Source organism: Rattus norvegicus, chromosome 2 (assembly GCF_036323735.1).
Source record: "Rattus norvegicus strain BN/NHsdMcwi chromosome 2, GRCr8, whole genome shotgun sequence".
NCBI classification, from domain to species: Eukaryota; Metazoa; Chordata; class Mammalia; order Rodentia; family Muridae; genus Rattus; species Rattus norvegicus.
Genome location: NC_086020.1, coordinates 194,568,660 through 194,577,678, shown reverse-complemented (window position 1 = coordinate 194,577,678; position 9,019 = coordinate 194,568,660). Strand labels below are relative to the sequence as shown.

Here is a 9,019-nt window from a genome sequence, read left to right as displayed (position 1 = left end):
CTAGCAATCATGCAGCTGGATGTCTGACCTCTGGGAACACTGATAGAATTGTTCAGGCTCCAAAGGGCTTGTGTGGTCCACTCCTCCAGCTCTGCTACCTGCAGCAAACATAGCTGCTCTCTTGTGCCAACTGTACTTCATGTCTGTGGCTTTCCTCCGCAGATGCCCCTTGGTCTTGGCATTTCCAACATCCCTTATCATTTGTTGATGTGATTGTTATTCTGTTAACCAGCATAGCTGATATACTAACTGTCCTGGAGACTCCACTGCAACCTAGTTTTACTTTCACAGCCTCCTGTGGTAGCCTCTCGGGACCTCCTCGCCCAGCTAGCTCAACTTCGGGAATCATGGTAGAAGACTCCATAACCTCTTCAGTCACCTTTCATGCCTACAATACCAGTACTATTTGATCAATGCTGCCAAGTTCTGAAGCTAGCTTGGGATGGAGCCTGGCTGGTTTTGGAGCCCAGCCTTTGTGTGTTAACCCCAGGACAAAGCATTCATAGGTAGGTATTTTTGAGCCATTCTCACTTTAGGTTTTCTCCTTTTAAATGAATTTGCATTTTCACCAGTTGGGGACTTTGCTAGATAGGATCTTGTCCCTCAGGTCATTTTATGGTCCCCACTAGGAGACCAGGTTTCTCTTTAGTAACACTAATCACCAACATTGTGCCATCTTCACACTCCTTGCCTGAAGCTGTGAAGTCGCTCACACACACACACCTTCTGCATCCTCTTCCCTCTCTCTCACTGTAGCTCTGGGTAAGAGCAGTTGAATTGCACAGCTTGCCTGACGTCCTGTTTTGAAATTTCCTCCTCCTATCGAATTAGTCCCCCTACCTTTAAATCCAACCCCATTCAGATTCTCAGGACATGGACAGACATAGACAGGTTCACATAAACGGTCTCTAGCCCAGGTTTTGGCAGAGTTCTTGTTCTCTGAAACCTTATAAACCAGCCCTTCATTTTCTGTGTTCTCTCAGTATTCTTGTCTTCCAGGCTCCTATCAGATTCTAGTCATCAAGATTAATGGTCAGAGGGTTGGAGAGATGGCTCAGCAGTTAAGAGCACTGACTGCTCTTCCAGAGGTCCTGAGTTCGATTCCCAGCAACCACATGGTGGCTCACAATCATCTGTTATGGGATCTGATGCCCTCTTCTGGTGTGTCTGAAGACAGCTACAGTATACTCATATACATAAAATAAATAAGTCTTTAAAAAAAAAGATGAACTGTCAGGTACTAGTCTGAGCGGATCATAGACCATGTTGGGAATAGGTATCTAGGAGAAGGTGCCTTTAGGTATGCAGAGTGCCGAGCAGGGTGGGCCACGTGGACAGAGGGAATTCAGGTTTCAGCAAGGTTCAGGATGGGTTTTCAGGGGTCTGGATGCAATGTTCCAGGAGCAGGAGCAGTGATGTGAGTTGTTCTATAAGATTACAGCTGAAACAGTCAAGTTGTCATTTACTGAATATAGATAGTATTTCAGTGAAGGGAGGAGAGAGGAGATGAGAGGTGACAGTATGTTCTAAGGAATAGGAGATCCAAGCTTGTTCTGTGCTGACTTTATCACAGTGCACACCTTCCTCTATTCAACAGACGTGTAAAGAGTTTCTGGATGCCAGATACCAAGACAGAGAAGGTAAGCACACAGACTGGGTGTGACGGAGACAGGAAAGCAGCAGACACACGCCCCTTCCTGTGCTCTGATAGATGGGGTTGGCTGCAGAGTGGCTTTAGAGGTGACAGCAAGGGAAAACGAGGCATGGCACCTCATCATTTCTGTCTAAGCAAAGAACTGATAGAGCACCCTTTGCTAAAAAGATGGGGCAAAGCTGAGACATACTGAGACGGAGAACAGACAAGGAGAAAGCTTTCAAGATGGAAGAATGATTTCACTGTAGACGCATCTGGGCACCGGGGATGTCGTGGCCAGAATGGAGACTGCTCTCCATAGGCTGGGTGTTTGGACACTTGGGCCCCAGCTGGAGGCGCTGTGTGGGGAAGAGTAGGAGGAGCAGCCTTGCTGGAGGAAGTGTGTCACCAGGGGCAGGTTTTATATAACTCACCCTCCTTCCAGTTCACTCTCTCCACTCCATGTTTGCGACTGAGGATGGGATCTCTCAGCTTCCTGCCTCTTCTCCCATGCCTGACAGACATTGCTATGTCCCTATACCTCCCCACCATGGACTCTTATCTCTCGGAGCTATAAACTAAAATAAACTTTCTCTTTTGTAGGTTGCCTTTGGTTACTTTTATCACAGCAACAGAAAGGAGATTACTGTGCCCAGCCAGCAGTAGATCTGCTCCTGAGAGGCTGGCTGCCCAGCTCTGGATGCTGGGACCTGCAAGTATACCTAGCAGACATGAGGCAGGTGACCAAAGAATGTCTGTGAAATGGGTCTGAAACCCGGATGTGAGAGTATCTTCTGGAAGGCCTTGCACACGTTTCCCACATCCATCTTTTGTAGCGCCAAGGACTGAACCTCATGGGAGGTCTTACTGCCCATCTGCTAATTTTCTCTGGAAACAACCTCGCAGGTACACTTGACCAGAGGCATCTCTTCTACAAAAGACTAAATCCAGTTGAACTGACAATAAAGATTAATTACACAAATATATTCCTTGCCAACTTGCACCCAAACACATCACTTTAAAACAGAGCGCAACTGTCCACTCAGCAGGCCCACTTCCAAAGCCATTCCCATGTGTTAGCTGCTTTTGCTATTCGCAGCACCCACTTGTAGGCAGCAAAAATATGTGGACATATGGTGAGGTCACCCTGTTCCCCTATCAGACAAAGCTCCTTGGGGACAGAGACCTGGTTTTAGTCAGCTCAGAGTTCCCTAGAGGAATAGAATTTATAGAATGAATATCTTTCTTCCTTCCTTCCTTCCTTCCTTCCTTCCTTTCTTTCTTTCTTTCTTTCTTTCTTTCTTTCTTTCTTTCTTTCTTTCTTTCTTTCTTTTGGATATAGACATAGTCATAGACAGACACAGATGGATAATATAGGATTTATTAGAGTGGATTACAGGCTGTGATCCAGCTAGTCCTTTGGTCTTTTATCAAAGTAATCCAGTCTTTGTTTAGTCCACGAGACTGGATGTCTCAGCTGGTCTTCAGCATATGTCAGAATTCTGAAGGAGTAGAGTCTAATGTCAGTGAAGGAATAGACTTGCTAGAAAGGGCAAATTCAAGCAGGCAAGGAGAGCAAGCTTCCTTCTTCCATGGCCTTCATATATAGGCTGCTGGCAGAAGGGGTGGCCCAGATTAAAGTTGTATCTTCCCACCTCAAAGATCTGGATTAAAAGTGTGTTTTCCAACTTCCAACGATTTTATTAAGGAAAAAATCCTGTGCCTGGTCATTTGTGTTTCAGTTAATTCCAGATGTAGTTAAGTTGACAACCAAGAATATCTATGGCGCTAACACAGACCCTCATCCCTAGGACCAAGTCATGGGGTCTATACTGACCCACATACACTCCCTGACATTTCCAGACAGTAGCCAAATGGGCAGCCAAGGAGCAAGACCCATGCAGCAAGCTCAGAGGCATGGCTGGACACCGAGGCTTTGTGGCCCTCTAGGGTGTTTAAAGGGATTTAAGAGTGGGTCGGGAGCAGGCGAATGCCTCAGAGGTCACTGAACCAAGCCTAGACTCTCCATCCAGATGCTGCTCTTTAAAGAGCAGATTTTGCCATTTCACTTGTGTGCCAAACGGAATTGCAGAACTCCACAGGAAGATGGTCCACACCCCCTCTATTCCAGCATCTCTGAGATTGCCCATTACTCAAAGAGCTCCATGGACACAAATCCATTCCTTAGGTGTAAGGCCTCTGGGCTCCTGGAAAATCCAAGCATTGATGAGTGGGAGCTCTGGGGTCCCCAGTGACAGAGGCCATTCCTGTGGTCTGCTTTGGGCTGGAGAGGTTTCTGTAAGAAAAGATGAGAGAAACCTCTGTGAAGATGTTCAGAGATGGTGCCTGGAGGGAACGGTGGCACCAAGGAGCAAAGGCAACCGAGGATTTGGGGTTTTTAGAAACTCCCATGTCCTTTCTAAGCCTGGGGGGAGGTTGTGGAACCCTGCCCTAGAATACCATGGCACTTTCTTGCCTGCCAGCTTGCTCACTGCTGGTAACGCGAGGTGGGACATTTCACACCTTCCCAGGGACTCTGGTGAGGCCAGACAACACCAGGGATCGTTGACACATGGACAGATCCAGGTGAGAGGGCTGAATGCAGGAATAAACACAGGTCTAAAGGTCAAGATCCCTCTGTGGGTAAGAGAAAGCTCTGTAGCAAGGCCACAATGGGCTCCAGCCTGGCCCTGGTGCTTACCAGCTGGGGTGAGTGTCTCACCATCTCTGATTCTTACCTTCCCCATCTTTGAGGTGTAGATCTTTCCACCTTACCCAGAGGGTTACAGTGGCAGTATGTGAGCAAACTGTGTGGCACGCTCTGGAACACAGTAGGCCCTCAGATGGTTTGTGTTGACCCCTCCCCCTTCCCCCTGCCCCCCAACTCTCTGCCTGTGCCTGTCATCTTGGGGTGGTTTTCCTATAATATTCTCTACATAGAATCATTCACTACTGAGGCCCCTCGAGGAGGGGTAAAATATGTAATGAGGGATTTCCAGAGACATAAAAATTACATCATTTTATGTGTAGCCATCAATCAATTTTAGAGAAAGCTGGCCTGCATGGCCGAGTGACACCGCCAGCTTCTGCAGGCTGTGTTTCATTTTATTAAGAGCAGAACAATGAGTTCAGTTTCCCTCATTGGATGCTAAAAAAGACAAATTAGCCAAAAGCAAATTCTGCTGAGGCTGTGCTTCAGACTTGAGAGCCTGTGCTCCAAGATGGAGCCTTCCCTTGACCTTGAGAAGCCACAGACATGCTGGCGGCTGGATCCCAGCCTGCTGTAGAGACAGCCGGGTCAGCTGCCCAGGAGCCCCACAGCCAATCCAGGACCTGGACTAGCATAGCAGCATGCATAACATTAGAATAATCCACGGGACATTACACCCTTCCGGGCAGGGCATGTTACTTGAGGATTCATTGATTCACTGGCTGTGAGGACCATCATCTACGAAAACCCAGCTCATCTCAACATCTCAATAAACTGTGGGGAAGGGTTAGAGGCAGGGGACACAGAGACATTGTCCCAGAACACTGTTTTCATATGTACAAAATAGAACAATATGACGATAGCCCTTAAGTGGAAGTGTCTGTGAGTGTTCTCTCTTCACCCCCACACAGAGAGCAGCATGGGGGTTGTTGCTAACAGATTTGGGCAGGTCATAAATGTTGATGAGATATCTGAAACTGTGGAGATCAATGACTCCTACTCCCCCACCTCACCCCCCACAGATGGGGAAGGCATTCCCCCCCTTTTCTCTTAGATTCATTTAATTTTACTTGTATGAATATTTTTGCATTCATGTATGCATGTATGTGCCATGTGTGTCCTAGGTACCCTCAGAGTTCAGAAGAGAGCAATGGTTCCCTTGGTGCTAGAGTTACACAGATGGTTGTGAGCCACCGTGTGGGAATGGAGCCCAGGTTCTCTAAAGCACAACAGGTGCTCTTAACCACTGAACCATCTCTCCAGCCCCGAAAGCTGGAGCCCAAAGAGGGAGCAGTTGGAGCATCAGAGGAGGGGAATAGCTAATGGAGGGAAGGAGGCTGGGGTTTGGTGGGAAGCATTGAGCTATCCTACCTGTAGCTGAGGTTCTTTGTTCAATCTCTTAGAGTCCTAGGCAGTGGCAAATGTGGACAGAGATGACAGTGGTCTGAGTCAGGCATGGCTATAAGATGACGATAGGGATCAGCAAAGACTTTAAGGAAGGTCAAGAAAGTGGGTAGGAAGAGAGCAGGCCAGAGAGACCCCAGGAAGAGGTCTCCTAGCCTCCTCATGTTGCCCCAGGAGTACGTTGGGATTTCAGTGCAAAGGGAAAAGCAGCTTGCGCCTTCCTCGGAAGATGCCCTTTTATTTGCCATCCATCCGTTATTCTGTTGGAACAAGTCTCGGCAGGACTGTCAGCAGGAAAAATTAATACTAAGAGGAGTCCTAAGGGATCACCCGCATTCCAGCCATGGTCTTCCTTACCACCACTGAGTCTTGTAGACGAGTTTCCCTTCAGAAATCCACAGACCAGTTGTCGGCAGGAAAAATTTTAATTTAACCTTGACGCCATTAGCGTGGCATCTGGGGTTGTATTTACCCTAGGGAAGACTTGGCTCTATCCCCAGAACAAGCTTGTGACTAACTTGGAGCCATCCTGGAATCCAGAATGACCATAGGTCTCATGGTGGGGATGTGGGAAAGTGTGTCCCAAAGGTAAAAACGTCCAGCGCTCCAGTTTGGTGGAGACGTAATGACCAGGAAGGGTGACTCTGCTGTCTGAGTGGACCTGTGATGAGGCCGACAGCCGTGGCCGTGAGAGCAACGGTGCACACTCATGGGGCACCTGACACACCAGCACAGCATTAAGTCCACGGTGCCACCAGACGAGGACTCCAACCTTCAGGGAAGGAGGTGGGCATTGAGATGTCACATCATTTGTGCAGAGCCAGGCAGGGCTTGGTCACTTCCACACACTCATTCTCCACATCCCAGACGTGACTGTGGGAGCACGAGTGCTACTGATGCCAGCAGCGTCTAGCCGAGGGGCGGGGAGGGAAAGGAAGTCACGACTTCAGCCGTGGCCCAGGCCTCTCAGCCTCGGGAGCAGTAATGGTGTGGTCCCCACGGGGCATCTGGACCTGAAGGGAGGACAATGCGGTTATGTCCCAGCAGTGGATAGGACTCATCTGTGGCTTGAAGACCACAACTGTGCTCGACGCTGTGTAAATTTCCCTCTAAGAGGAGATAGCTACACTAGAATTGCAGGGGTGTGGGGAGGCCAAGAGTGTGGCTGCAGTCAGCTGACTGTGACTCTCTGATGATCACCTCATTTCTTGGGGGTTGTTCTGCCCCCTAGAAATTGGGTGTGAGACTGCCAGTGTCACCTGCTGGCCAAAGGGACTAAATGGGATGACATAAAGTAATCCAGTCCATTGCTTGACAACCATAGGTGCCCAATATGTATATATATATACATTTTCCTCCTTTCTCCTTCATAAGAATTTTTAGAGGCTGTGCAGTCTCCTTTTGAACCTTTATGTAAATTCATGTGAAGTGACATTCAATGAAATCACTCATCTGAATGATCCCTTTAATTCTACCCGCAGCTTCAGTAAAATTGAAATTTAAATCATACATTTTATTTAATGGAACGACTTAGATGTCAGGAGAAAGGAGAGAGGTGTCGAGGCGACACCTGTATTAAGACGAAAAGACCTTGGAATTAAAAATGAGTGTCTTGGGGGTGAAAGAGCTTCTGCTAAACGGACGGTTATCCTTGGAGAATTTTTTTTTTAAAGACAAATTAATCCAAAGATACAGATTGGAATCAGGTTTTGAAGAACAAATTCTTCATTATAAATTTGTGCTCGTGATTTCCCCACTATTTCTCAGGCATATTGCTTGTCTGGATTATGACACAGATTATGGAAGGCTATTAATGATTGATAGAAGAGGCTAGAATCATAGGATGATTCTGCAAATGCATTTTAGGCTTCAGATCTAACTACTAAAAATGTCCATCTATGTTTAATTGCTTTAATTAACAGTAGGTTTAACATTAAAAATTCTTAATGTGCCTTGCAGGGCCCTGGGCCCTGGGCACTGGTTTGTCCCCTCCCCCAAACAAACCTTACTTTAAGAAAATCAAATTATGAACAGAGAGAAGCGAAGGGTTCAATATCCCATGATAGCTAATATTTTTGATTTATTAAGGCTTTCTCTATAGTGAGAATACTAAGTTTATTGTACAGAGGTATGTATGCGTTTAGGTAAAATTAAGAATTCATTCTCCCTCTTGTTGTAAGCGGCCAGAGGTGACCTGTGAAGATGGCTCGCTACTCCCTTGATCCAGAAAACCCCACAAAATCATGCAACTCAAGAGGTTCAAACCTTTGTGTTCGCTTTAAGAATACCCAGGAAACTGCCCAGACCATCAAGGGTATGCATATCCGCAAAGCCACCAAGTATCTGAAGGATGTCACTTTAAAGAAGCAGTGTGTGCCGTTCTGGCGGTATAACGGTGGAGTCGGTAGGTGCGCCCAGGCCAAACAGTGGGGCTGGACACAGGGACGGTGGCCAAAACAGAGTGCTGAATTTTTGCTGCACGTGCTGAAAAATGCAGAGAGTGATGCTGGACTAAGGGTTTAGACTTAGATTCTCTATCATCGCACACATGCGGGTGAACACGGCACCTAAGATGGCGCCGACGAACCTACAGCGCTCATAACCTATCTATGAGCTCCTCTGCCACACTGAGATGCTCCTCACTGAGAAGGGACAATTGTTCTAAAGCCAGAAGAGGAGGCTACACAGAAGAAAAAGATACCCCAGAGGAAACTGAAGAAACAAAACTCATGGCACGGGAATAAATCCAGCATAAAATAATTGCAGATAAATAAAAAAAAAAAGAATTTATTCTCTGTCATTCAAAATGTTGGTGCATTTCTTTCCATTTTTATGTGGCAAATGCTACTATAACTTTCTGTTCGAATTTTATATGTTTTTAGTTTTAAAGGTCTCTCTCTCTCTGTGTCCCAAAATTATTAAAAACTTAACTTATTTTTATTATTTTTATGATTACATTTTATATGTGACCTTTGGCGATATTACTGGGTTTTATTCTGCTATAAAAATAAGATTTGGATCCAGGTTTAGTTTTTCAAATGATTGTCTGGTATTTCCACCACCACATCTCTTTATTGATTTGAAGTGTTACTATTATAATGTGCTTAATCCCATATAACCCTTTATGTGCTTGGAACCATGTACAATTTTATAGTATTCTCTATGCTCTGTCTGGCTAATGTCATAGATTTGGTGACTGAAATGTTGAAAGATACTTTAATATTTGGTAGGTTAGTTTTATATAGTAATTTGGCAGAGTAGAATTAACAAGG

General features: G+C 46.1%; 1 pseudogene; it reads left to right on the top strand.

Annotated features, from left to right (window-relative positions):
* Positions 1 to 6,301: 6,301 nt before the first annotated feature.
* Rpl17-ps14 (ribosomal protein L17, pseudogene 14) lies at positions 6,302 to 8,507 on the top strand (annotated as a pseudogene).
* Positions 8,508 to 9,019: the final 512 nt, after the last annotated feature.